Here is a 27,866-nt window from a genome sequence, read left to right as displayed (position 1 = left end):
TTCACGAAAGTAGTCAAGGCGGCGTTAAAGCCCCTGAGAGAAAGCGGTGTTCGCATTCTTGCTTACCTCGACGATTGGCTTATAATAGCGCCTTCTCGGCGGATGCTTTGCGAGCATACAGACTTAACGCATTGGCATCTTGCCCGTTTGGGTCTTTGGGTCAACTGGGAAAAGAGCAAACTCTGTCCCACACATAGGATCTCTTTTCTCGGTTTGGAACTGGACTCGATAGATTTATCGGCGCTTTTAACAGAAGCGTGCGTCCAGTCAATCCTGACTTGCCTCGACACGTTTCGAGGAAAGAACGCGGTCCCACTGAAACAATTTCAGAACCTCCTGGGGCATATGGCAGCAGCCGCGGCCGTAACACCACTCGGGCTGCTCCATATGAGACTGTTTTAGCGTTGGCTTCACGATCGAGTCCCAAGGAGAGCGTGGCGCACCGGCATGCACCGTATAACCATTACACCTGCGTGTCGTCTCAATTTCACACCGTGGTCAGACAGACAGGTCTGTATTAGGATTTATTAGTTTGCACCGACAACATTGCGACTGTTGCGTATATCAACCGTCAAGGCGGTTTTGCGCTCTTGTCACCTGTTGTGTCTTGCCCGTCATCTCCTCCTTTGGAGTCAGAAGCATCTGAGGTCCCTTCGTGCCATTCACATCCCCGGGTCGCTCAACTCAGCGGCAGATGCACCCTCACGAGCAGCATGCCCCGGGGAATGGTGACTCCACCCCCAGATGGTTCAGCTGATTTGGAAACGTTTCGGTCGAGCGCAGATAGATCTGTTTGCGTCCCCGGACACAACCCATTGTCGCCTGTTTTATTTACTAACCGAGAGCAGCCTCGTGCGTTGGCACACAGCTGGCCACGGGGCATGTGCAAATATGCGTTTTCTCCAGTGAGCTTAATCACACAGACGCTGTGCAATGTCAGGCAGAACGAGGAGAGCCTTCTACTAGTCGCGCCTTAGTGGACGACGAATTGGTTTCCAGAACTGATGCTCCTCGCGACAGCCCCCCCCCCCCCGGCGTATTCCACTGAGGAAGGACCTTCTTTCTCAAGGAGAGGGGCACATTATGGCACCCGCCCCCGACCTGTGGGATCTCCATGTATGGTTGTTGAGCACACGCGAGGTTTAGGTGATTTATCGCAGGCGGTATCTAACACCATCGCTGCAGCGCGAGAGCCGTCAACTAGACACGCGTTAGAGCTGTAATCGGGCCTTAAAAGTTAGGCCCGAAATGTCCGGAGCCCGACAGAATGCAGCCCGAACCCGAACGTACATTTAGATTGACAGCTTTTTAAAAGCCCGAACCCGTTTACAGCCCGACATTATTTAAATGTGCGCACACACACAGCTTTTGTCAAGAATGAGAAATTTACACAGGTTTTAACATTATTTATTCATGACTAATAATCTACACGCCACTTGGAAGTTGAAACAAAGAAATAAGTAATCTGTAACATTGTAACATCTCATTCTAAATAGGCTTATGCAATACACTATAAATATGCCAATAAAATTATTATTTCTTAACGAATTAAATTAAGATAATACATTCTGAATTAAGATGGGTATTTGGCAATAACGAAATTAAGAGGCAGGTTCCGCGGGATTTGCGTCGGCACTTCTCTCCATCACTGCCAACATTAGTCTATATCCTCTGTCTAAATTATGTAAGACTCGATTCATATTTAGTTATACATTGAAAAACCTACTCACCAAGATTAGGCTACATGTTTTTGATGAGGAAAATCATTAAATCCACTGTAAATGAATTCAGCGCGATCCTGCGCTACTGATTTGAACTTGACCGCTCATTTACCTCACAAAGCCGGAGCGGAAGCCCGAGCCCGCCCCGAGCCCGTGTAAAATGTTAGAAATGAAGCCCGAACCCGCCCGAGCCCGTCGGGTCCCGACGGGTCCCGTCGGGTTCGGGCAAAGATCTTCAGCTCTAACACGCGTACACACTTAAATGGAACCTGTTCGTCGAATGGTGCTCTTCGCAACGCGAAAACCCCCGAGAATGCCCCATTAATATCATGCTTTTGTACCTTCAACACCAGTTAGATGGTAGGCTGTCAACCTCCACCATTAAAGTTGACGTCGCCGTGATATCTGCACATCACTCTTTAATAAACGGCAGATCGGTTGGCCAGCACGATCTAGTTATTCGATTTTTAAGAGGCGCACAAAGGCTGCATCCCTCGCGCCCTCCCTCTATCCCTCCATGGGACCTGTACATGGTGCTGAAAGCACTGCAGGGACCCCCGTTTGAGCCTCTGCAGTCTTTGAGTCTGATGTTTTTGTCTATGAAAACTTGGACCCTACTCGCATTGGCCTCCGTTAAGAGGATAGGTGATGTCCATGCATTCCCCATCGACGTATCATGCCTTAATGAAGCTTAATGAAATTTAGCGGAAGTACAAAGTCTGACGTAGTCAGGCTACTGATTCCCGGCTTTCTCAGCGAAAAGAAGCTAATTTCCATATTTGCTCCTGCGGCTTATATACGCACCTGGCGGGGCGGCCCCGGCATTATGCAAATACCGTCTCGGTTACATATGTAACCCTCGTTCCCTGAAGGAAGGGAACAGAGACGTCACGTCGTGACCGACGAATTGGGAACGTGTCTCGCGGGACCAATCTACTTCGAGAAACTTCTAAAACGCCAATGAACTTGGCATGCAGGTATTTGCATCTGCCGGCGCCGCCTCGCCGCGCGAGTATTTAACGAGAGACAGGTGCGAATATCAAAACACTATTTTCGCTGAGAAAGCCGAAAATCAGTGCCCGGCCGGTATCAGCAGTGGAACAGCAAACTGTGGTGACGGGACGTCTCCGTTCCCTTTCAGTCGGTCACTATGACGTCACGTCGTGACCGACGAATTGGGAATCCCTACGAAAAAGCTCCACTGAATCTGACCCTTCCAGTGCCTGCGTAAACCCTCTGACCCTCCAATGGGGTTGGAGCAGAGGCCGGTCACTACTTGTTCCTTAACCCATGAATAGTGAACTAGGCGAACTGGGAAGCGAACTCGTCAGGCGGAACTAAGATCGCTGCGGAAAGAGTACCCTCTACGGGTCAACCACTAAGGTGATGGTTTAAAGAATCAAGGTCATAACATGAACTCCCTTAGTAATATCTTGTACTAGAGAGGCGCTAAGGGAAACGTAGTAAAAAAGAACTTTCCACGGAAATACTCACATAGGAACCCTCAAGGGGGACGCAATGTGGACGCTAGCCTCCCCCAGGTTCTCAAGGATACATCTGGTGAGAGGCTGGCAGCCGATGCTCCGCAACATCAGCCACCAAGCGTTAGAGGAGACAAAAAACTGTTTTTGTAACGTTTTTGCCTTAAAGGCCTTCCATAGTGGTGCGGTTGTGCAGCACCAAAAAGGAAGGCTGCAAGCCGACACAGGAGCCGTTCCTAGATGTTCTCACTGATCTAAAGAGAGAACTCAAGAGGATACCGCCTCAATACGAACACTGTAAAATCTAGTGAATGTATTAGGTGTCGCCCAGCCAGCAGCTCTGCAAAAGTCTGAAAGCGAGGAACCACAAGCCAAAGCCCAAGATGAAGCCACGCTTCTGGATGAATGGGCTCTCAAACCAAAAGGGCAAGCAATGCCCTGTTTCTCATAAGGGACTCAGTCTTAAAGCCAATGCTGAAGTGATCTCATATGGAGCAGACCAAGCGGTGTCACAACCGCCACTGCTGCCATATGCCCCAGGAGCCTCTGAAATTGTTTCAGTGGGACCGCTGTCTTGTCTTTGAACATATCCAAGCAAGTCAGAATCAACTGGACACGCGCATCCATTAGACGCGCTGTTAGACCGACCAAGTCCAGTTCTTTACAGAGAATCACCATAGTGAAGCATACAAATTTGGGGGGAGCCGGGTGAACTGAATTGCGTAGCCGAGAGGGATCGTGCATAAAAGCCAATGCAACGAGCTGGAAAGCTGTTTCCAAGCCTCCAGACATCAAACGAGAGAGATTAAAGACACGATCGGTGTACCCGCACCGAGCGGAGCAGAGGTGAACGCGAATGAATGCTCTTTGGCCACATCGACAAAGTGTTGTGTAACACTCACCTGGCTCCGTTGATGGGTGGCAGAGCTGGAGAGACTCCGTAGTATGGGTCCCAGGCCGCTGTGACACACCCGCTGGCAATAGAGGAAGGGGAGGACGTTGGGTTATGAGCCGGTCCGTAGTACCGTGTACCTCTGGAGACCTGGAGAAGAGATGAAGAATTCGCTCTGTGTGTGGTTTTGTGGGTGCTGGCTGAAAAACCGGGGAACAGAAATGAAAACCAAGTAGTGGCCCTTCACCATCTCCCGAAGAGCGATCCCCTCCATCTCCAGGTCGCCCGTCTCAGGGACACTTAGATATCGTCTTCTACATCTTGGCGGGCTGAGTGGGCGGGCAGACTGCTAACGGGCTGTTCCTCAAAAGCTGCCAGAATGAAGGAACGAAAAAGGCCGTAGCAGGACGCCCCTGGCGAGGGGCAGGCTGAGGCGCCCACGTAGCGGACAGGGCAGCTGGGTTCCGACGTGGCATGATGGCCTCAGTCTGCTCTTGGGTGGCCGAGAACTTTGTATGAGGCTCTCAGCCGCGTCGCCAAAATGGCTGGTCTAAGAAACCAAAGCATTCAGAAGATGATTCTTGTTGACCTCCTTCATGCCCGCTTGACACAGCCAGAGGTGACCTGGACCCCCATGGGTGGACATCGCACGTGTGGTGACCCCGCACGTGGCGCCAGGTCAGAGACCGCACAGTGTCTGAAAAACCGCCGAATCGTGACCTCTCTTGTGCAGGTCCCTCAGTGCCTAAGCCTGGTGTACCTGCAGAAACGCCATGGCGTGCAGGACAGAAGCCGCCTCCCCACAAGGCTCATGGCCCGTGAAGGAAGGGTGGCTGGTCCCTTGGGATGCCAACGTAACCCTTTAGCGGCTCCACCGTCAAGAGAGGTTAGAGGAGATGGCTGAATGATCAGTTCCGGGTGCAAAACTGGTTTTCCACGACCGTGTCAACCATCATGAACCTCGGGAAAGAAAGGTACAGGTGGTACAGTACCAATCAGAGGTGAGACGGATCGATGGGGGAGGGGCTCTCCACTCCAGTTGATTGTCTACGCAGCCCGAGCGAACATGGCCGCCATGTTGGAGTCCAACACAGGCTCTGAAACCCTACCCGCACTGTTATACGGAGATTCGTCTTTTTGGAGTTTTGCCACCGCACCTTTAACGGGGCTCCGCAACAGAAAGGGGAGGGCAACGTTCCCGGAGGCACGAAACCCATCTCCGCAAATCCAAGAGGGTCATGTTCACGCATGCGGAACACACCAACCCTCCACAAACGCTGCATCAGCGTGCACAGGCACGAGAGATCGCGGCCATACTGTGGAATCATATATCTGCCACATCCGGAACTGCACGGAGGAAATTACATTTTTAAAAAAAAACGCACTCGCCATGCCACGAGAGAATGGCTGTCTTTAAAAAGACACTACTTCAACTCGTGCTGCTATTTTAAGGAAATCACTCTTTAATGCTGTGCCGAGTTGATGAAGCACATAGGGGAGTGCCACGCACACACTTAAGTTCAAGTTCAAAACCGAAAGTAAAGAGGTGGAAATCCGCGAGCCTCCGCTGAAGTGCTCTTTCTCCAACAACACCAGCACGCAGCGTATCCAACGAGCAGAGCGAGAGCTTCTCAATAGCAGATGATCTGCTGGCTTTCGAATCAAAAAATAGTGATTTGATATTCTCACCTGCCCCTCGTTAAATACTCGCACGGCGAGGCGGCGCCGGCAGATGCAAATACCTGCATGCCAAGTTCATGAGCGTTTTAGAAGTTTCTCGAAGTAGATTGGTCCCGTGAGACGCGTTCCCAATTCGCAATTCGTCTGTCATGGCGTGACGTCGTAGTGACCGACTGAAAGGGAACTCAATGCCAAGTTCACTGGCGTTTTAGTAGTTACTCGAAGTAGATTGGTCTCTTTAAGCGAGTTCCCAATTCGTCGGTCACGACATGACGTCTCCGTTCCCTTCCTTCAGGGAACGAGGGTTACATCTGTAACCGAGACATTATTTTATTTACTAATACTTTAAGTCTGAATTAATTATTGTGAATTGTATGCATTTTGACTTCTAACAATTGCATTAAAAGTAGCGTGTGATAAAAACTTTTTACCACTGGTTTGTTTTTAACACTTGATTTGTAACTTCTGCTTTAGTTTCTGTACTGCTTTTGACACATGGCATTGAGATACTGGAAGTATCTTTTGAATTGCTTTTAATGTGCCTCAAAGTGTCTCCGTAATGGCTAAATGAACAAGAATTTTTAATGTTTTGTAACTAAATTATACTGCTTTTAATATTAAAATATGTTGAAAATTGTAAGAATGTAACAGAGATGATGATGCATTATGTATTTTAGTTTGCAGGCTATGCAATAACATAAATATGTGACCCTGCATGTTAAAACCCAGCTAAGGTTTTTTTATTTGCTGTTTTCCTACATAACGTAAAGAACATTTTTTGTAAATATAACCTTGATTTCTATAATATTGACTGAGTAAGGTCATGTCAAAGATTGAAATCGATGTGAAATCAATCTTTGATGCTCCTAATCTCATCATTAGATTATGAGATTTACTGTAAGTCTGGAATTTACAAACAGGCAGATATCACCAATTAGCATCTAAAGTCCAGACCCTTCTGATTTTTTGTGCTTAGAGATTATGTCCAAGATAAATAAATTTATTAGATATTACATATAACATCTATATTATATAAACATATTTCATTTGTAATTTTTCTTTCTTATGAGAAGCTGTTTTGTTTATCCAAAAATTCACATTTGAAGCAACAAGCAATCAGATTGGCAATGCTGTGTACCAACATCTCTTTTGTGAACGTTACCACTCTCACTATCAAGCTTTGGGTCAATCACTAATGTACTGTAATGTCAGTTCCCAGTTGAACAATGGTCCCATTTAGCAAACTGCTGAGACAACTTTAGCATCACGACTCTATAGGTTTTGCCCCCTCTGTGCTTTTTCCTCATCAATGCGCATTTGATCGAGTTGCATTTACTTCCTTTAGTCGATTAATCTTTGCCACCTTTCGAATTCTTCGCTCGCTGCCCACTACTGTCTCCAAATCCCTTTGCATCAGCGTGGTCTGACAGCAACATAAGTCACAGGCTGCATTAAAAACACATTAGGCTTGCGGATGGAATTAGGGAGGCTTCTGTCCTTATCTGACGGCAAACCGCAGCATACCTCCCCCTGCCTTTATCTTCTCACCTCCCAACTGTATGCATTACCATCTGCCTCCCTGACAATCCTGTGACTTATGAATCCCTCCATCTCCCGCCCCTGCACATTCCAAGAGGTCTGGCCGCACGATATTATAAATTTATAATATCTCGAAATCATTGGATTGGCGTTCACCATCCCCCATCACTTCCGGTGCCGCACTGTCACTTTTCCCCAATAGAGAAGAGAGAGAAGTTTTGCTTGCCGTAATTTAATTTACCGTGACTCGTAATGCTGCCGTTCCCACACAAGCGCACAGAGAGAAATCAGTCAGAGTAGTCCATTAGCGGGCAAACCGTAGCTTCCCTTGATTGATAGTCAAAAATAAGATGGCAATTGCAATATTTTATGACAGTGCAACGGGCTGCGTGTAGGCCAGACAAATAGATAATGAAGCGCTACCCTGATTCTGCCGCCTGTCTGGTGCATATTTACGTCCTGACTCCGGTGTAATAATCTTCCAGGTTGCGTTTATTTCGACTGTGGATGTGGGGGTTTTGTGCACTTTATAAACAGCAATTTAAAAGGGGAATTATTACGGCGGCTTAGAACCAATGCAAATGATTTGTAGCCACAATCTTTTTTTTGTACTGAAGTCACAACGTCATGGGCGTGAATTTTGGCATAATTTATTAAGATTTGTGCACGATTGCATCGTCAGTGTAGAAAAAAAAAACGGAATTGATTTTAAAACCATTAAAACCATTTCTGTTGTAGAAAAAGGAAAAAAGTTTCTGTAGAAATAAGAGTTTCAGGTTTCACCTGCCACTGGCTTACTTACTATTACTTTGATATATTAATCATGGAAGTGGTTATAATTTCAGTTATCAAGTCTGTAAGAAATTTTTTATAACACTAATTAAGCTCATTGATTTTCTGTCAGCAAGGCTTAAAGCATGTCAAACTTAGTAGGGCCGCTGATAAATTGGTTTTGGAGCTATCTTCAGCCTAAGGAGATGTATAGATCAATGAGTGACTTAACAATCTTGTTCACATTCTGGGAATCTGGGAAACCTGTAACTATAGGTTGTTATTCACACATGATAAATTATAGTACGAATCTAATCAAATTATTTACAGGTTTTTTTCTGTTAACTTTGTGTTTGTTGAGTAAACATCAGTGCATCAAAATGAAATAGATATACAATGTGTCAAAAAGAAATTGTCAAAATGGTCCAAGCTTTCACTGGGACAGTACCCTATAAAAATGTCCTGATATGTACCATTTGTGTACAGATATTGAGTTACCAATCTGTCCTTTTGAGGTAATTTGCACACCACCCCAATGACAGCTGTTGTACATTGTACAGAGTGTTCTTTTGTTAAACAATTATCTAATTTGTTAATTGTGGTTTAACAATAAACAGTTATCTAATAATAATTATCTAATTTTAATTCTTCAGAGAAACATCTGAGACTAAGATGATACTGAAATGAAACAATTAAGAATGATATCCAATCTCCTAAGCTATGAAAGAGAAACATCTAGCAACTTGCAACTTGACTTGATGTTTATTTGCTTTTGCCTTCATATATTTATATTGTAGGGGTTTTCCTTTGTTGTTTAAGACCTAAAAGCATGGTTCACTTTCTATCTGCCCCAGTGCTTGACATTTAAGATGACTCATGCACTTTAGTAAGAAAGGCTTTGTGGATAATTTGAATGTAAATATAAAACACATGTTTTATACAGATCCTATGAAGTAGAATCAGAGGAAAATAATGCAACCACCCCAAGGTCACATTTAGCTGCCACCTTAATGAGACACTGCAAACACATTTGTGGAAATGAATTTGTTATGTTATACATTCTTTGTAGACAACAATGAAAAAATGTAGGTAACACTTTATTTTACGACCCGCAAAGTACCGCGTAATTAAACCGAATTTACAGCGTACCTATTTGTAACAACAGGGTACCTCTACAGTACGTACTTGTAGGTATAAGGGAATAATATTTTAAGTTTGGGGGTAATAAGGGGGTAAGAATATGAAGAATTATAAATTATTTATACTCTAAGTATTTTATAACAACAGGGTACCTATTGTAATATTACGTGGTATGTATGACTTAGTCAAGTCTATGGGGAAATTATGTTTTATTTTTTTATTGTGAATTTTTCATATTGACTACTGAATGTTGTATATAGTCGATGTCTACGAGCCACATCGGCAAATAAATATAACAGCTCATCACTTTTATTTTAGTAGCCTATATTACTTGCTTTTAATAACAAAAGTCCAGCTGATTTAATGTGGTTATCTTTTTTTTAAGGTAAGTACAATAAAAATAGCAACTTATTCCCTATTTACCAGGAAACTCCTACATTTGTGGACATATTTGAAGTGGTGCTTTGCAATTTATTTACTGTAAACACAAGTATTTTAGCCAAATATAATTTATGCAATGGCAAACCAGAATGAAACAACAGCAGATATCAGCTCCCGCTAAAGCAAAAGACGACTACATGCGTAGGCTACTGCGCAGGTGTAGAATGCGCGGCCGTTTGCAGGAGGTTTGCTGGAACGCGATCCTGACGTGAAATTTCTTTAAGAGGTTTTAAAAACTTTCTACACTGTAGAGTACGGCTGTGAGTGATGTCAGCAGGATCCGCATGCTGGATAAGGTGACTGGTTTTGTTAATACATGACTCACGCCTTTCAAACGATGTTTTTTCAAGAAAGTTGCCAGCTAACGGTAGCAGGTTAGCTAGCACATAAGTTAGCCTAAAGTTATTAACGTAACTGGCTCAGAAAACTCTGTTTCTGTCAAGGCACAGTGAAGAAACATTTACTGAAGGCTTTCATTTATGTTTTTTATATGTAATGCAGAACAGCATTTGTGAGACGACATCAACTCATCATCCGAGTGGACAAGAACACCAACAGAGGAAGCCAAGCCGCAAAAACAATGAAAAATTGTCATGACTTTTTATTTTAAATAAAAGTGATGTGATAATAAACATTAAGTGTTGGCTTAATTATAGTGTTTTAAAGATGTTTTGAAATAAAAAATTCTGTATGTTTATGGTATTTACCCTATAACATTTATAACAAGAGGTGAACAAAGCACCGCTTTAGTTTACAGCCCGCAAATATAAGAGTTACCTGGTACATACACAGAACAATCGGGGAATAAGCCCCACTTTAGTTTACAGCCCGCAAATATGTGAGTTACCTGGTACATACACAGAACAATCGGGGAATAAGCCCCACTTTAATTTACAGCCCGCAAATAAAAGGATTACCTGGTAACTCATGTATACATATACAGATCAAAGAGGTACAAGTTGCTATTATTTTTATTGTGTGTTATATTTTTTTTGCATACGTGGCTTGTAGACATGAACTGTAGGCTATACAAAACACTTCATCAGGTAAGTAGCAAATATGAAGAAAAAAAAACATATTACACATAGACCATATTACCCATAGACGTAAGTCACACATACCACGTAATATTACAATAGGTACCCTGTAGTAATGAAATAATAATTTTCCATATATTCTTAACCCCTTATTACCCCAAACTTAAAATATTGTTCCCTTATAACTACAAGTACGTACTGTAGAGGTACTCTGTTGTTACAAATAGGTACGCTGTAAATTCGGTTTAATTACGCGGTACTTTGCGGTTCGTAAAATAAAGTGTTACCAATTGTATTATGAACCCCTCAAAATATTTGGTGTTAACTAGATTATATATGCGAGATCAATCTCAAGTAATTTCCCTAGGGAACATGGGATTGAACTCAACTAATGCTTGGAGACAATTTTATTGTCACTGTGTTTAAACCTTGGGCTAGCCAATGTGGATTACATGTTCTTTATACAGTTTACCCATAATATAACTAAATACATTTGTTTATGTGTTGCCTACTATACAGTATATGCATAAATATTTTTCACCTCATTATGTCACCATATGAGTTGTATGGATGATAGACAGACAGAAAGATAGATAGAAATAAAGATGGATGGATGAACATATAGAGAAATATGTCATTCGAAAAGAGTAGGGTGTGCCCTGGCATCCTGGCCAGACTTTCCCATTGGCCTCATTCCCATATATACTAATCATTCTGTCTCCTCTCCCGGGAGGGACCAGAAGGGTGGCCGGGGTGGCACGGGCCACCCAAAAAATGTAATTGGCCACTCCAAGTTTAGCTCACAGTCAAATCGTCACAGATGTGTTAAAAAATGAGGATAATTTAATTTTGGCCGTATATGGGTGCATATTATCTGATTTCACATATAACAGCTTTCTCCCAATATATTAATATACAGGCTATTATGATAATGCTATGCAAATACAACCCCAAATCAGAAAAAGTTGGGACACTGTAGAAATTGTGAGTAAAAAGGAATGGAATAATTTACAAATCTCATAAACTTATATTTTATTCACAATAGAATATAGATAACATATCAAATGTAGAAAGTGAGACATTTTAAAATGTCATGCCAAATATTGGCTCATTTTGGATTTCATCAGAGCTACACATTCCAAAAAAAGTTGGGACAGGTAGCAATAAGAGGCCATGAAATGTAAATGTACATATAAGGAACAGCTGGAGGAGGACCAATGTTTAGGAATGGAAATGTTGTCACATTCTTGTCTAAAACCGGCTTCTAGTTGCTCAACTGTCTTAAGTCTTCTTTGTTGCATCTTTCTCTTTATGATGCGCCAAATATTTTCTGTGGGTGACAGATCTGGACTGCAGGCTGGCCATTTCAGTACTCAGATCCTTCTTCTACGCAGTCTTGACGTTGTAATTGATGCAGTATGTGGTCTGGCATTGTCATGTTGGAAAATGCAAGGTCTTCCCTGAAAGAGACAACGTCTGAATGAGGGCATATGTTGCTCTAAAACTTGGATAAACCTTTCAGCATTGATGGTGCATTTCCAGATGTGTAAGCTGCCCATGCCACACGCACTCATGCAACCCCAAACCATCAGAGATGCAGGCTTCTGAACTGAGCGCTAATAACAACTTGGGTTGTCATTGTCCTCTTTAGTCCAGATGAAATGGCGTCCCAGTTTTCCAAAAAGACCTTCAAATTTTGATTCGTCTGACCACAGACCAGTTTTCCACTTTGCCAAAGTCCATTTTAAATGAGCCTTGGCCCAGAGAAAACGCCTGCGCTTCTGGGTCATGTTTAGATATGGCTTCTTGTTGGACCTATAGAGTTTTAGCCGGCAACGGCGAATAGCACAGTGGATTGTGTTCACTGACAATGTTTTCAGGAAGTATTCCAGAGCCCATGTTATGATTTCCATTACAGTAGCATTCATGTATGTGATGCAGTGATGCCTAAGGGCTCGAAGATCACGGGCATCAAGTATGGTTTTCCAGCCTTGACCCTTACGCACAGAGATTGTTCCAGATTCTCTGAATCTTTGGATGATATTATGCACTGTATATGATGATAACTCCAAACTCTTTGCAATTTTTCTCTGAGAAACTCAGAAAACAATTTTTCGACGCATCATTGGGGGAATTGGTGATTCTCTGCCCATCTTGACTTCTGACAGACACTGCCACTCTGACAGGCTTTTTTATACCCAGTCATGTTGCCAATTGACCTAATAAGTTCCAAATTAGTCCTTAAGCTTTCCTTATGTGTACATTTAAATTTTCTGGCCTCTTATTGCCAACTTTTTTTGGAATGTGTAGCTCTCATGAAATCCAAAATGAGCCAATATTTGGCATGACATTTCAAAATATCTCACTTTCAACATTTGATATGTAATTAATATTCTATTGTAAATAAAATATAAGTTTATAAGATTAGTAAATTATTCCATTCCTTTTTTACTCACAATTTCTACAGTGTCCCAACTTTTTCTGATTTGCGTTTTGTGTCTGTGCACTTCAGGCATTTTCAACATATTTGTTCTGCACATTGTTACTTCTGACCTTATTTTATTTAACTTCTTTATTTATTATAAACGCAATTCTGATCTAATTTAAGTCTGACATTTTGGCCATGTTGCTGGTGCATACAGTTTAGCCGAATATGCCAGGTGCTCTGTGTGTCATATTTAGAATCATATTTAGAGGTTAATTATCAAAAAACTTATTTTTTTTCGATAGATATAAGTTTGAAAATGTATTTAAAACAGGGTGTTACATTACAAAACAGGTTAGCTGTTTTTTAAATTTCAGTGGTAACACGAAAAATATCTGCACCAAACATATTTATGCCTGACACGACTGTCTCTCTTGTGCTTTAATATTATGGTCAGTGTTCACTTTCAAATGATAGAAAGAAATTCCAGAAATAAATGATATAAGAATCATCAGGTATTTCTAAAGTGAATACAGGGATGATCAAAGTCAAATTAAGCAAGCAGGTATTTCTGTGTAAATTAATAAAGCATAGTGTATATAAAATCATTAATTGCAATATTTTTCTTGTTATAAATTAACATTTAAGGAATTGTGTATAAAGCTTCATTTTTATCATTTACAGTAACGATCACAAATTATATCTCATTTGTCGCTTTTTTTGTCATGACTAAATTGTAAAATTTAATAAAATCACTGATTTGTAGCCAGGGTTTCCCAGAGGATCACATTTGTTATTTTTTTTAAGTTTAGTTAACAAAATGTTTTTGTTATATCTTTGTGTGATGTTCTGTAGATTGTGGCTTTAAAATGTTATGAGGAATTATTTAACGAATGTTTACAAACATTGGCCCTTATTTATCAAAAGTGCGTACACCAAATTTCCAGCATAAACCTCGCGTAAACCCAAAACCACGGTGAGATTTATCAATATGGACGTTGGCGTACAGCACGCTCAAATCCTACGCCAGCTCAGGAGGTGGTGTACGCACGTTTTGAGTTAGGAAATGCACAGAAAAAAATTCCTAACACAACAAAACGCACTGACAAACTAAAATATATATGATATATTATGTCCCACTGTAAAAAAACAACAACAACAACATAGTAATTATAAACTTAAGTGTTTTTTTGTGCAATATGAACTTCAAGTGTTTAATTTGTGTGACTTTACCAAAGCATTTGATTTGTAGGCATATGTAAAATGGTAAATGGACTGCATTTATATAGCTCTTTTAACTGACCTATGGCCATCCAAAGCGCTTTACAATTAGCCTCACATTCACCCATTCACTCACACACTCATACACCGACGGCAATGTCAGCCATGCAAGGCGCCATCCAGCTCGTCGGGAGCAACTGGGGTTAGGTGTCTTGCTCAAGAACACCTCGACACTTGGTCCGGTGGAGCCGGGGATTGAACCACCAACCTTCCGGTTTGTAGACAACCTACATGAACCACTAGGCCAGTGCCGCCCCATGTATTCATTCAGTTGAGAGCCTGTGCGCTTTACCTGACGTTTCAGGGCATGTGAGTGGAGCGTTGAACCCAGAACGCCCTTTGATAATTTGCTGGTTCGAGAATCTGTAAAAAACGTCTAGCAATAAGTTATGGAATTCAAGCCTTATACATAAATGTAAAGTAAAAATCAAAGTTAAGATTGAGCAGGGAGAAGAACTTGAAAGGGAGTGTGGACAGACTGTAAAAGTTAGCAAATATCCATCCTGGAATCTGAAGCGGCACATTGCAAGAAAGCACAAGGTTATGCTACATGGTAATGCATCAAAAGGTAAGCTAGTTACATACCATTCGATGATAAATAAATACACATGAATAGGTAAGGTAAAATGCTTGTGTTGAATGAAGCCGTAAATCCGATCATGATGACATGCGGACAAAATAATGGCCACAAATGATCTTTTATGCTGCATTATGGACACAAATTAACAATTCCTTTTCTTATTTAGTCTAAAGTATGGCCATACATTTAGAATTCTTTCCCAATATTCAACAGTTTGTTCCTTGGAATTAAATATTATAATATTTTGTAATTACTATTATTATACTATTACTATTATAATTATTATTACTTCAAATTATGAATTAGTCTAGTAAAACATGTGGATGTTGTGGAAACAAATTGTTAATTTGAATTATATCCGGAGCTCCGTATCAAACTGGATCTTAGCTAACAAACATGTAAATACAGAACAACACACTACAAAAGTTACTACATCATTTTAAAATATTAAATAAAAAAAACTTCACCGAACCATTAAGCAGACATAGAATTTAGATGTAGACAACAGTAAATAATAATAATAACAATAATAATAATAATAACAATAACAATAAATAATTATTCTTCTAAATATCAATAAGCTTCATTAATAATAAAAATAATAATACAAATATTACAAATTGTCATGCAATTATTAATGTGTCTTTAAACTGCTAAATAAAACAATTTTGTTTCTTTCCACTTCCCCGGTTTCTCTTCTTTGCCGTCTTCCGTGTGTCAATGGCGTAAAATGGGGGCGTTGGGGAAGCGGAGACTTGAATTAATATGGGCGTGTTATTCTAATGACGATCGTTTTCAGCCGCAGCATTTATGAAGGGCAGCTTCAGAAATCAGGCGGTGAGAGGAGTGTAAGCATAATCTTACGCCAACATATACGCCCATTTCTACGCAAGAATGATAAATGAGGGTCATTGTATTTCATTTTAAGTTAAAAAATATAAAAATGCATTGTCAGTTTTGTCTATGTTCATCATTTGAAAGACAGTTTTGGTAATTTTATCAGAAAGTTGTTTCTGTGTGCTGCTTGTGAAAGAAAATAAAAGTTAACCATTTGTTGACTGCCTGGTCTGGTCCCATCCCAACCCATGTACACACATCGATGATTGGATTATCAGTCGACTATCTAAAGATTTAACAATTCTGATTCAAATATGAAAAATCCTTAGTCGAGGACACCTGTCACAGGGTGACTATGTACAGGTGGAACTAAAGTGTTGGGAATATTTCCGCCCAGGCCAATTTCAGTGTAACACCTGGCCGGTTCCGGTCTACAATAACACAAGGAATACCCATCAGGTGTGTGAAGAGAGTGTGGCGGTCGGTGATTGGACCAACGAGAGGGAGAAGTACTTATAAAAAGGGCTGTTTGAGAAGCACGAAGCGCAAAGTTTGTTTCGTGTGTCCTCCGGGTACTGGATGTTTGGAGAACAGAAAGAACAGAGTTTATTGGATATGCATTAGAAGATGAAGAGCGAAGGGGATCTGGTGGGTTAATGCTTTTGAACATTTGTCATGTATTATAAGAAGTGAAGTATGGATATTGAAAGGAACAGTCCGACATTTTGGGAAATTCCCCGTTTGTATGCTACCACTAGTACTAGTGCTGTCTTCTTGCCAAAAGCCCAAATCCTCCTAAACAAAGGAGGTATTGCCCTGTGTTATTTCGAACTGAGGTGAGAATGACTGATGTTTGGTGTGTTAATGTCTTTCCCTCTATACCAATATAACTACCAGTGTCTGTTTATCTACCCAGTCTGTTTATATTCGTGTTTCCTTGTTGGAGGTGGTAGAGGAGGAGGAAGGAGTCCCCAGTTCGCGACCTCAATACCCTCTGTGTCTTTCCCACGTCTAGACTGCACTATTGGCCAGGACTCGGAACCAGGGGCTGGATACGTATTACTGGCCTTATATCACTGTGAGTGTGTGGAGTGCGTTGGGTGATTTCTTTTGATTGTATACACAAGGAAAATTGCAGTGCAATGCATTTATCAGTGTTTGTCAGTGATTGTGCTCTAGACCGAGGGAAGAGCTTTGCCTAAGAAGAGCAGAGTGCTGGTGCTTAACAGTATTCCAACACATGTCCAAGACTGGGGGACTGGTCGACCTTCCTCATCGTCCGGTGGTGGTGCTGTGGCAATAAGAGTTGGCTTTGAATATTGTGCCTTGTGTCAGGAGAGGGAGTGCATTTACTTGCATACTATCTTCACGTCTAACAGCTCTATTGTTGAGTGCTTCTAGATGCCAGTTCATGCTATGACGCCACGCTTGGCCGTCTGAGAAAAGAGATTGGATGTCGCTTGCCTCCCTCAACCAGTAAGCCGAAAAGTCAAAGCCTCCATCCTTACCTGCATATCGCCGTGTCTCCTCTAATTGCTACCAGCCACTGGTCTGTATGTTTGCCTGTATGCTGGAAAGCTAAAGCTCCGTGTTCTTACCTACCTCCTCTCCAATAGGCCGAAGTGCTGCACCTGTATGCCCATCCGAGTTAATACTTATGTACTCACCTGTATGTCTTCTTCCACCAGCCTGTACGCTAAAGAGCTAAAACTCTGCATCTTTACCTGCCTGCCCTCCTGAATGCCCAAGAGTTAAAGCCCTGTGTACCTACCTGTAAGCCCAAGAGCTAAAGCCCCGTGTACCCACCTGTACGCCCAAAAGCTAAAGCCCTGTGTACTCACCTGTATACTCACCTGTACGCCCAAAAGCTAAAGCCTTGTGTACTCATCTGTATACCCAACTGTATGCCCAAAAGCAAACACCCTGCAGACTCACCTGCATACCCATCTGTACGCCCAAAAGCTAGAGCCCTGTGTACTTACCTGTATACTTACCTGCAAGCCCAAGAGTTAAAGCCCTGTACCTACCTGTATGCCCACCTGTGAGCCGAAGAGATAAAGCTCTGAGTACTTATCTGTATGCCCAACTGTTAGCTGAAGAGATAAAGCCCTGAGTACTTATCTGTATACCCACATGTATGCTGAAGAACTAGAAACTCTGCATCCTTACCTGTATGTCTACCTGTGAGGCAAAGAGTTAAAGCCCCGTGTACTTACCTGTACCCCCACCCGCAAGTCAAAGAGTTAACGCCTGTGTTCTTACCTGGGGGCCGCTTCCACCAGCCGCCTGGAAGCCGAAGAACTAAAGTCTGCATTCTTGCTCGCAGTACGCCACCATCCAGTACCCTGAGTGCACGTTGTGTCTTTCAGCTTGGCCACAGAAGATTTTAATTAGTTAAATTCCCCCCTTCCTTTTTCCCTTGAATTTAATAAAGCTTTGTTATAATTTTATTCCTCTTGTCTGTCTGTTCATTGGGGTGTTGCGGGAACTCTGAGGGGTGGAAATATAGGGAGGAGCGCGACTCACAGTATTGTGGTCCGCTCCGACCTGTGACAGATTTGGCGTAGTCGGCAGGATTCCACCTCAAGTTGAGCCACTGGAATTCCCCGATGGCAGACGACGAGTTACCAGAGGCCCCTACCCGAGTCATGCCCATTTTTATGGGAGCCCCGTGGGCACAGAGGTATGGAGGACCAGGATCAGAAGTGAGATTGTCTGAATGGAAGGCCCAAGTTGAAAATTTGGCTGGAATTCAGGGGCTGAGTGCCTCGCAGAAGTTACAGTTTGTGTTGAACTCCCTTGAGGGGGAAGCCCGAAGAGAGGTCCAGGCTGGCCAGGAGGCAGCTCGAGCCACCGCGCAGGCTGTATTCAATTTCCTGACTGAGCAGTATGGTGATGCAACCCCGGTAGCTATTCTTCGGGCTCAGTTCTTCAATTGCAAACAGAGGCCCCGGCAACCCATACGGGCCTTTGCGCTACAGCTGCGAGAGCAGTTCACTAGGCTGCAGCAGAGACGTGATCATGGCCTGGGGGATGGAGAAACCCTGTTACGGGATCAGTTTCTGCTGGGACTAAGAGAAGGCCCAGTTCTTCAGAGTTAACGTGTCCAGTTTCGTCGAGATCCAGACATGACTTTCGAAGATTTAAGGAAAGAGGCTTTGGCCTTGGAGTCTGATCAGGCGGAGGTGGTAGATTCGGCGGTTAGCTGAGCAGTGGCAGCCGCTTCTGGACTGGTGACCTGGAGACAAACTTAACACACTGAACTCCTGAAAGATGTCCGGGAACAGATGACCGAGTTGTCTAAAACACTCTTAGAGGAGTTACGTCTAGGCTCACAGAACCTACCGGCTGTACCTCGAGAACGGGGTTATTCGGACGGAGGTCGAAAGCCAGGGAGGCGCCCAGTCTGGCCAGGTGGTCAGGACCCCCCTAATTGACCCGCCCCGAGCGGCTGCCCCCAGAGACCAGCTGATTGGGCATAGCGTTAAAGTATGTTGCCTAGTAGAGACCGCGTCCCAAGTCACCCTATTTTCTGAGAGTCTGTCTAAGGAACTATTCAAAGGTAGCCGTATACAAGGAACAGAGGCCCCCTGGCTCACCCTGAGAGGAGCAAATGGATTTGAGATCCCCTACATCGGTTATCTAGTTACAGATTTGGAGATACATGGGATCACCGTGCCCCAGAAGGGGGTGGTTATCTTCCGGGACCATTGCCTGGGGACCCATCGAGCCCTTCTAGGTACGAACGTAATTGCATATTGTTGGGAGGAATTGTTTCAGGCTAGGCCTGTGAAAACCATACCACCAGCAGAGAAACGAGAGTGGGAGCGGATTGTAGCTGATTGTCGCCAGGTTCACATGGCCAGTGTTCGGAAAGGGCGTGAAGACATCGGCCGGATAGCTTGCCGGTACGCGTTATCCCAGTTAATTTACATCATCATCAACGGCTGGCCCGGGTGACCATGGTGGACTCCCACTAAGTGAGAGAGGGGAGAGACATCAGTTTTCGTCAGGTATGTCCTATGGTGGTGGAAGTGGCATTGACCCAAACAAGCCCGCCATTGGATAAGGCGAGAGAGAGGATGCCGGCCCATCTGTTAACACTCTGGGGTCGATATATGTGACCAGTCACGGAAAGAAGGGACACAAGTCGGATCTGGGGCATTTTGAGTTATTCATAGATTCTGAAAGTGCAGTTTCTAAGCTTTCTAACGATGTGTAACACATGGAAATCTAATAAGAAGTTGTGGCCATTTGAATGTAACACATTCAAGAAGGAGAATGCTGAGAAATTTGAGAAAGAAAAAAGTTAACACTTCCCCTTTTCCCTGGCTGGAGAGACAATAGGGCTCATTTCCATATCATTTAGCTAAGCCATACCCCCTGTAAAGCCTTTTTGAGGTACAAATGTTCTAGCATCATATGTAGTATTTTATTACAGAAGTCCGAATGAACAACATGCAAAGATAAACAGGACTTTTACCTTTGTGGGGATCACAAGTCGAATCCAGTCTGTTTCAGATGTGTGATCATCCAATGATTTTTGTCCACAAATGCGTATAATCCGTGAAATATATAGTCTATTGTTTACATCAGATTTCGCATGAACTTCTGGTAATACAATATAATATACAATTTGAGGACTATTAACATCGTAACATGTAAGGGTATATCAGATTACACTCCAGTATTTACGTTTCGTCAAACACATGAACCCGCCATCAAATTTTGTATTTAAAATAGGGTCTCTGTGTAACTTATGAGTTTGACTTCATGCTGCGCTGCAAGACGCCAAAGTACCGCGAGAGCGAGTCGAAATTAAACTACTCCGTAAGATTTCTTGAAGAGCTCTCGCGGTACTTTGACATCATCCGACTGCGGCGCCCCATAAAGTTAGTGACGCGGCTGACGTACGATGCGGCTGACTGTTATTTGTTCCGCCCAGCTTCTTTTATCTTTCTTTTGTTTTGTGCGCCCGAGCTTCATTTACAGTCTGGGGAGACGCACACTATAAGTTTGAAAAAAATAAATAAAACAAAGCAAACATGTCTGAGGAACAGGGCAGCCGCGTCACTACAAGTCACATGACTTCACGCTCGAGCCGGAAGAGAAGACAATGCTGAATAAAGTCGTAATTCTTGCTATTTTTGGACCAAACTGTATTTTCGATTCTTCACCACAATCTCACTGACCCACTGATGTCACATGGACTACTTTGATGATGTTTTTATTACCTTTCTGGACATGGAAACCGTACATAGATTTTCAATGGAGGAAACAGAAAGCTATCGGACTAAATCTAAAGTTAAAACATCTAAAACTGTGTTCCGAAGATGAACGGAGGTCTTCCGAGTTTAGAACGACATTGTCATTAATGACATTATTTTCAGTTTTGGGCGAACTATCCTTATTCAGTAGTCACGCTGTTCCCTGTGGGGGCGGAGGCGAAAACACAAGCTTATCCAGTATGTAAATATACACACAGACAATGAGGCTGCACGCTAGAATCTCTGGAAAAACAAGCCTATTTCAACCGCAAAATGTACGCTTTTAAATATACATAAACTGCTATCTCATACATGGAGAGGCTTCTTCGTGATCTCAACTAAGAGATTCTGCAATAAAACGAAAATCACAAATTTTGAAAAAAACACTTTGATTCTCATTTTCTCAAAACTTGTGCAGCCGACTTGTGTCCCTGGTTTCCGTGACGGGTCACATATTGTCATTCGGTGTAAACTTTATGAGAAGGAGGAGAGGTACCGTCTTTCGCCTGTTACCTGTTTAACTGTAATGAGATGAGATTGCCACACCCCCGCGCTATTGAAGTGAATGAGCAGAGACATCCATATGCATGACTCGTGCCTCCTGCAGTCAGTGGATACGCAATTCACAATCCAGTCTCTCCATTCCTTGTTGTTTCATCCGTTTGCACCAAACATGACATCTAAATCCTTATTTACTTGCCTATGTGTGTCAGTATCTCCAGACGCGATTGTTTTCTTTGTTCTTCCTTCAAACTGTTCACGCGATTGGAACGCACATACACAAACACACGAGTCAGGAAACTCGACGCACTTTTTGGTATTCTTATAAAACAGTACAGTTCTTATTTAGTTGCGTCTAAGCATATATCTCCGCACAGCAAGTTTATTAAACAAAGGATCACTCGCATGTGCACATGTTCACTGCATTCGTGATCAACATGTGAGGTAATGGCGGCTAATGAGGATGCTGTGTCCAGTCGAGAGAGGTATCGCCCAGTGCCACCCACCGTGTATTCAGAAGTCTGCACACTATTGCAGGGGATGCTAGACAGGGGGATCGTTCGGGAGAGCAGCAGCCCATGGGCGGCCCTGATTGTCCTGGTACAGAAGAAAAGAGGAGCTTGGAGGTTTTGTGTAGATTATCGGAAACTGAACCAAGTAACCAAAAAGGATGCCTTTCCGCTGCCTCGGATCGAGGATTCCCTTTCCAGCTTGACTCGGTCAGCATGGTATTCCACCTTGGATCTGGCTAGCAGGTGCAGGTAGAAGAGCCGGCCCGGAGAAGACTGCATTCACCACTGCCTTTGGACTTTTTGAGTGGAACCAGATGCCCTTCGGCCTTTGCAACAAGCTGGCCACCTTCCAACGGCTAATGCAGTGGTGTCTGGGCAGACAGTTGGTAGACACCACATTGGTGTACCTGGATTGGTGTTCATTGTCTATTCCCCGGACTTTGAATCACAATTGCAGCATTTGGAGAAAATATTTCAGGCGATGGAAAAGTATGGGCTGAAGTTTCAACCAGAGAAGTGTCATATATTGCGGAGAGAAGTGAAGTTCCTGGGCCATTGTGTGAGTGCCTCTGGAGTCTCCATAGAACCAGAGAAAGTGTCAGCTGTGCAGGAGTGGGGTGTATCCAAGACAGTGCGGCAAGTTAGGTCTTTCCTGGGCTTTGTAGGATATTACCGGCGCTTCATCAAGGATTTCCCCAAGATCGCCAAACCCCTTTATCAACTTCTGGAAGTCTCCACCCGGCTGAGAGGAACGACTCCAATGATAGTTAATTCAAATTGGAGCTGTTGGCCTTAAAGGCGCAAAAGAGGATGTTTTTCGCCGACTGAGAATCCAAAAACGGTTACTGAGTTTTTTAAATGAATGCATGCGTAAGAACAGCCTCCCTCCTTCACAGCTCATTTCTAGGGAACGCCTTCCAAAACTCGTGCACAAATATTTGAACACGAGTGTTTGTTTACCACCGGCATATGCTGTGTCGCGTCAGTGGATTCATTATGTGAAATGATATGATAATAAACACACTAGACGTTAAAACGTTAGATCAGTCGATGCTACTCCCATTTCAACTAGCATGTAGCAGACTGATAACTGCCTTACAACTACAGTATAAGAACAACGTCAATATACCTGAATAACAGTACAACAATAATTATTCCACAAAGAAAGAATAATCACCGTTACCTGTCGGGAAGAATTTTGCGAACTGCGCGTCTGTCTTGACACCTCTCTGTTGCTTCATTGCTCTCCAGCGTTGAAATGTTTCTCCAATAACGACTCTGGTTACATTACGTTTGTCTGACAATTTTCTCCTATTCCCAGCGACTTAAAAAAGTATTTCTTTTGCGTCCTCCTTTGGGTTTTTTCTTCCATGGTGCAAATTCGAGGAGGAAAGCAGGATCGAAAATGAAAACAAACCGAAACTTAAGACGGAGTAAAGTTACTGGAGCATGCACATCTCTCACAGGGATCGTTATGGCAGTGATTGACAAGCCAGAGGGCCAATCGCGGATGTGATGACCTAATAAATAGTCTTTTATCATTTAGTAAAGACAGTTTCAAGTAATTTTGCAAAAATGTATAAAACAAACACCTTTTGCACCTTTAAAGTGGGCTCTGAGTGAGAAATTCAAAGACTACCTATGTGGCGCCAAGGTACAGGTGGTGACTGACAATAACCCCTTGGTCTACCTGCAGACGACGAAGTTGGGTTTGGGTTTGTGGCTGAGACGAGGTAAAGGGCCAACGAGGGTGAAGCGACGGGCTAGAGTTCTCAACGGGTCGGGCCGGCCCGACAAACCCGACGAGACCCGCGGATTCCGGGTTTGGGTCAAAAATATAAGCAAATGAATCGGGTCGGACCTCAGGCTTAAAGAGCACCAATTATGCTAATAAATTGGCACGTTAGCACGTTATTGCAATATCCCATAGTACATACATGTTATTAAAACTTGAACTAATGCATTGTGAGTCTTATAAATTGCTTACATACCTCACCGATTTCCCACTGTCTGGAAAACGCTCGGTTTAGTTCCTGTCTCCGCCTCCCAAAATGTCTAGTGTAATCGGATTGGTCAGATGACTACTCAACTGTTATTGGTCAACTGGGTTCGGCGTGTGTTTGAAGGGTTACGCCCCTGACTAGGCGTGGGTTGACACAGATTCTGACTGAGAGTCACAGCCTCAGAGGCAACGTAAACAAGCGCTATATTTCTCTATAAACGATGGTGTCTGTACTGCCTTACCACTTCGAGCTCGATCCAGAGAGTTCAGACGGTCGTTACGATATAAACGATCTCCATCAATGAACGCGATTGGATTTAACTTTTTTAGGTGTCCTTAGCTCTGCCAGAATGCTAAACGAAGACGAAAATGTGTTGCAAAGACATCCAAAAGGTAATTATAACGTACTACATAACTATATGGAAACACCAAATGTAGCACATAGAAAGTATTTGTTGAAATGATTATAAAACGATTTCACTTGGTAATTTCTACATTATTTTACTCTAGTAAAATTTATTATAAAAGACTGCTTACATACTCTATTACTGTGCAAACTATATGGAAACACCAAATGTAGCACATATAAAGTATTTGTTGAAATGATTATAAAACGATTTCACTTGGTAATTTCTACATTATTTTACTATAGTAAACTTAATTATAAAATACTGCTTACATACTCTATTACTGTGCAAACTATATGGAAACACCAAATGTAGCACATATAAAGTATTTGTTGAAATGATTATAAATCGATTTCACTTGGTAATTTCTACATTATTTTACTATAGTAAACTTAATTATAAAATACTGCTTACATACTATTTTACTGTGCAAACTATATGGAAACACCAAATGTAGCACATATAAAGTATTTGTTGAAATGATTATAAAACGATTTCACTTGGTAATTTCTACATTATTTTACTATAGTAAACTTAATTATAAAATACTGCTTACATACTATTTTACTGTGCAAACTATATGGAAACACCAAATGTAGCACAAAGAAAGTATTAATTGAAATGAATGTTAGTTCTACATTTTACTATGGTAAACTTTATTATGAAAGACTGTGCTATGTTTTTACTTACTAGGTTTTAAGGAAAATGCAACAGGTTCCAGGGCCTCTTACCTGCGTGATTCATCATCCAGGTTTTGCACAAATTGTCTAAATCCCTACACACAGAACATTTATTGTACCGACTATAAGCCTTTGAGGCGCAGGACTAGAGTAAGTTTTATTACATTTTTAAACCAATAACACTAAAATATTATTATAGTAACAAAGTACCCAAAAGTACAAAAGATGTAACTTTAAAGAAAATATAGTAGTCAGTCAAAAGTTTATTTATTACAAATATATATTTAAATGTTAAACAATATACAAATAAACATACTTTAGTAACCATGTTGTGCTCGTCTTTCAAAAATTGTTCAATTCACTTCTTACAGCTATCTATTCAGATAAATGGCATATCAAAGCTTTGTCAGCTGGTGCTATCTAAGATGACACTTTAGGGTTATCATCCTGTCGTGTGTTGTTCTCCAGATATGCTTGTAGCTTCCTGATCAGAATGTTGGCTTCCGACGACCCCTGCACTGAAGATGGCATGCAATCACGTCCTCCTTCGAAGGTCTCTCAAACTGTGATGCCAGGTCCATTGGAATCGGGGTTTCCTTCAGCTTATCTTCAAATACCTCAGCAAACACAAGCCTGATCACATCATCCACATAACTGTACAAATATTGCAGTCAATAAATCTTTTGTTTTGATAATTTATTTCCCTGCTTCATACATTAAGTTTTTAATTATGAATGTATTTGAAATAAAACATTACTGCTTACAGTATGTCACTTGTGTGTTTTGGGAACATAGCCTTGTACTTTCCCTCTCCTGCTTTTGTTACGGCTTGGTGACATTGTAATGGATGGCTGCAATATAAATAAGCAATACATTTATTTTAAAAGTAAATACTACCGTACTTTATTTAACACAGTTACTAAAATACTTAAATACCTGCACAGCATTCCAATAAATGGGAAAGTCACATTTTTTGCTGCAAATCTGAAATCTCAGGCTACGGACGGCAAAGGCATCCACTGATGATGGTGATGGAAACATTGTGAAACGATGCTACTGCCTGGGTTCCTATGATTATGCAGAGAAAAAACTTTGTCATCATCAGTTATACATTTAAGACTGGTAGTGGTTTCACTAGCTAAATACATCATATGTGTTACATACCTTTGCTCCTCATATGCCAGCCTAACTCCTTGTACTGTGTGTAATGATGTTGCATGTTTGCATACAGTGTAGAAGGATGTGTCCTGCTGTGAATCTAGGATATAGACAAATAAAACAAACATGTATTCAGTCAAAAAGACATATTATAACAATAGAGTACAACGATTATAAATCGTTAGACTATTCATTAAAACGTTAATGTATTACATGGCCCAACATTAGCAACACACATTACGTGTTTACTTCGTTTCAAAATCTAAGAAAGCTTCAAGTAAATACAACAGTAAAATACATATAACGTTAAACAAATCATCTGTACTTAGAGTTTCTTGACTTGAGTTTGATCATGAGAACAAACTTTACCGGTAACAGTTTAGCTGGAGAAGCTTAGCAAGTTTGTAAACACGTCTAAATAAACATCGATACAAACGATAGTCTGCATAATTCAACATACACGTGTGTAAATATGGTACGTTGTTTATGAAATACATTATTACAACACAACACAATTAGCTTGCAAGCTTAGCTCTAGCTCTACACATAGATATATATCTGAGCTCTACACATAATGTTAAGCTCCGGTTACCGGTAACGTAACTTACAGTAAAGGCAAATAATAAACATGAATACTTACAGCCTGTGATCCAGAAGTGCACATTAATCCAACTTTCAGCAGGAGACGTCGCGCAGCTTCGGTTCATGAGCAGCAGTTATTGTGAAAACTCCGTGAACAACTTCTGACTGATTTTTCCGGAACCGTATTAAACATGATGTCCTCTGTGTAAGTCCATAAAGTGCTATTTTGCCATTGCATCTAAAGAGACAGCGTCTACTCAAGAGATTTAATCGCTTAAACAATGAAACAAGAGTTTGCAAACAGAGTCAAAGCAGGGACTCCCAACCTCCGCCATTTTAGCTCTCTTCTGACTCAGCGCTCCCCACCCCCGTCTTTGAGGGCGTACCCAAGCAAAGCAGAGAGGGCTGAACTATGATAATGTTGGTCTTATCTACGTCACCAATCCCAGGAAGTAAACTGTTGCCTACAATCCGAGTGTTTTTTGTAGTCCTTGAACGTTAGAGACGATAACTCGCGTCATCGTTTTCTTTGAGGTATGTACTTTTTGAATATCGTTAGCATGTACTAATACAAACTTACACACAAAAGGATGTTTAAAAACGTGTATCTCATAATAGGTGCTCTTTAATCTTTTACACTTCGTAAAAAAAAATTAATCATCACTGCTATTCACTGTAAAGAAAGTCTGGTCTGGCTGTTGCGTGCATCACAGAGAGGGGCGGGGGATAGCAATAAGCTCCGGCGCGGATCAGCAATGGATCCAGACCGGAGCTGCCGGCTTCAGAGCGGATCCGTTGCGGATCTGCCCCGGAGCTTATTGCTATCACTGCATGCACGCCTGTTGTCTGGAGAAGAAGAGATGGAGAAAAGTAAACACAGGTGAATTCACCGTTGCCTGCTACTACAGGAGGAAAAGCCACTGGCTTGGTAC

At 42.1% G+C, this 27,866-nt stretch overlaps 1 protein-coding gene and 1 long non-coding RNA gene across 3 annotated transcripts in view; one reads left to right on the top strand and one right to left on the bottom strand.

Annotated features, from left to right (window-relative positions):
* The window catches only part of LOC135729598 (uncharacterized), a 548,602-nt gene that overhangs the window by 299,042 nt on the left and 221,694 nt on the right, over positions 1-27,866 (top strand). The window lies entirely within an intron of this gene.
* Positions 25,532-26,452, bottom strand: LOC135722052 (uncharacterized). The gene is made up of 4 exons (XR_012335908.1): positions 26,359-26,452; positions 26,131-26,262; positions 25,959-26,045; positions 25,532-25,848 (listed from the first exon to the last, which is right to left on the bottom strand). It is a non-coding gene; the product is annotated as an uncharacterized lncRNA (long non-coding RNA).

Source organism: Paramisgurnus dabryanus, chromosome 24 (genome assembly GCF_030506205.2).
Source record: "Paramisgurnus dabryanus chromosome 24, PD_genome_1.1, whole genome shotgun sequence".
Lineage (NCBI taxonomy): Eukaryota > Metazoa > Chordata > Actinopteri > Cypriniformes > Cobitidae > Paramisgurnus > Paramisgurnus dabryanus.
The sequence above is the reverse complement of the archived record's forward strand: the minus strand, read 5'-3'. Positions and strand labels throughout refer to the sequence as shown.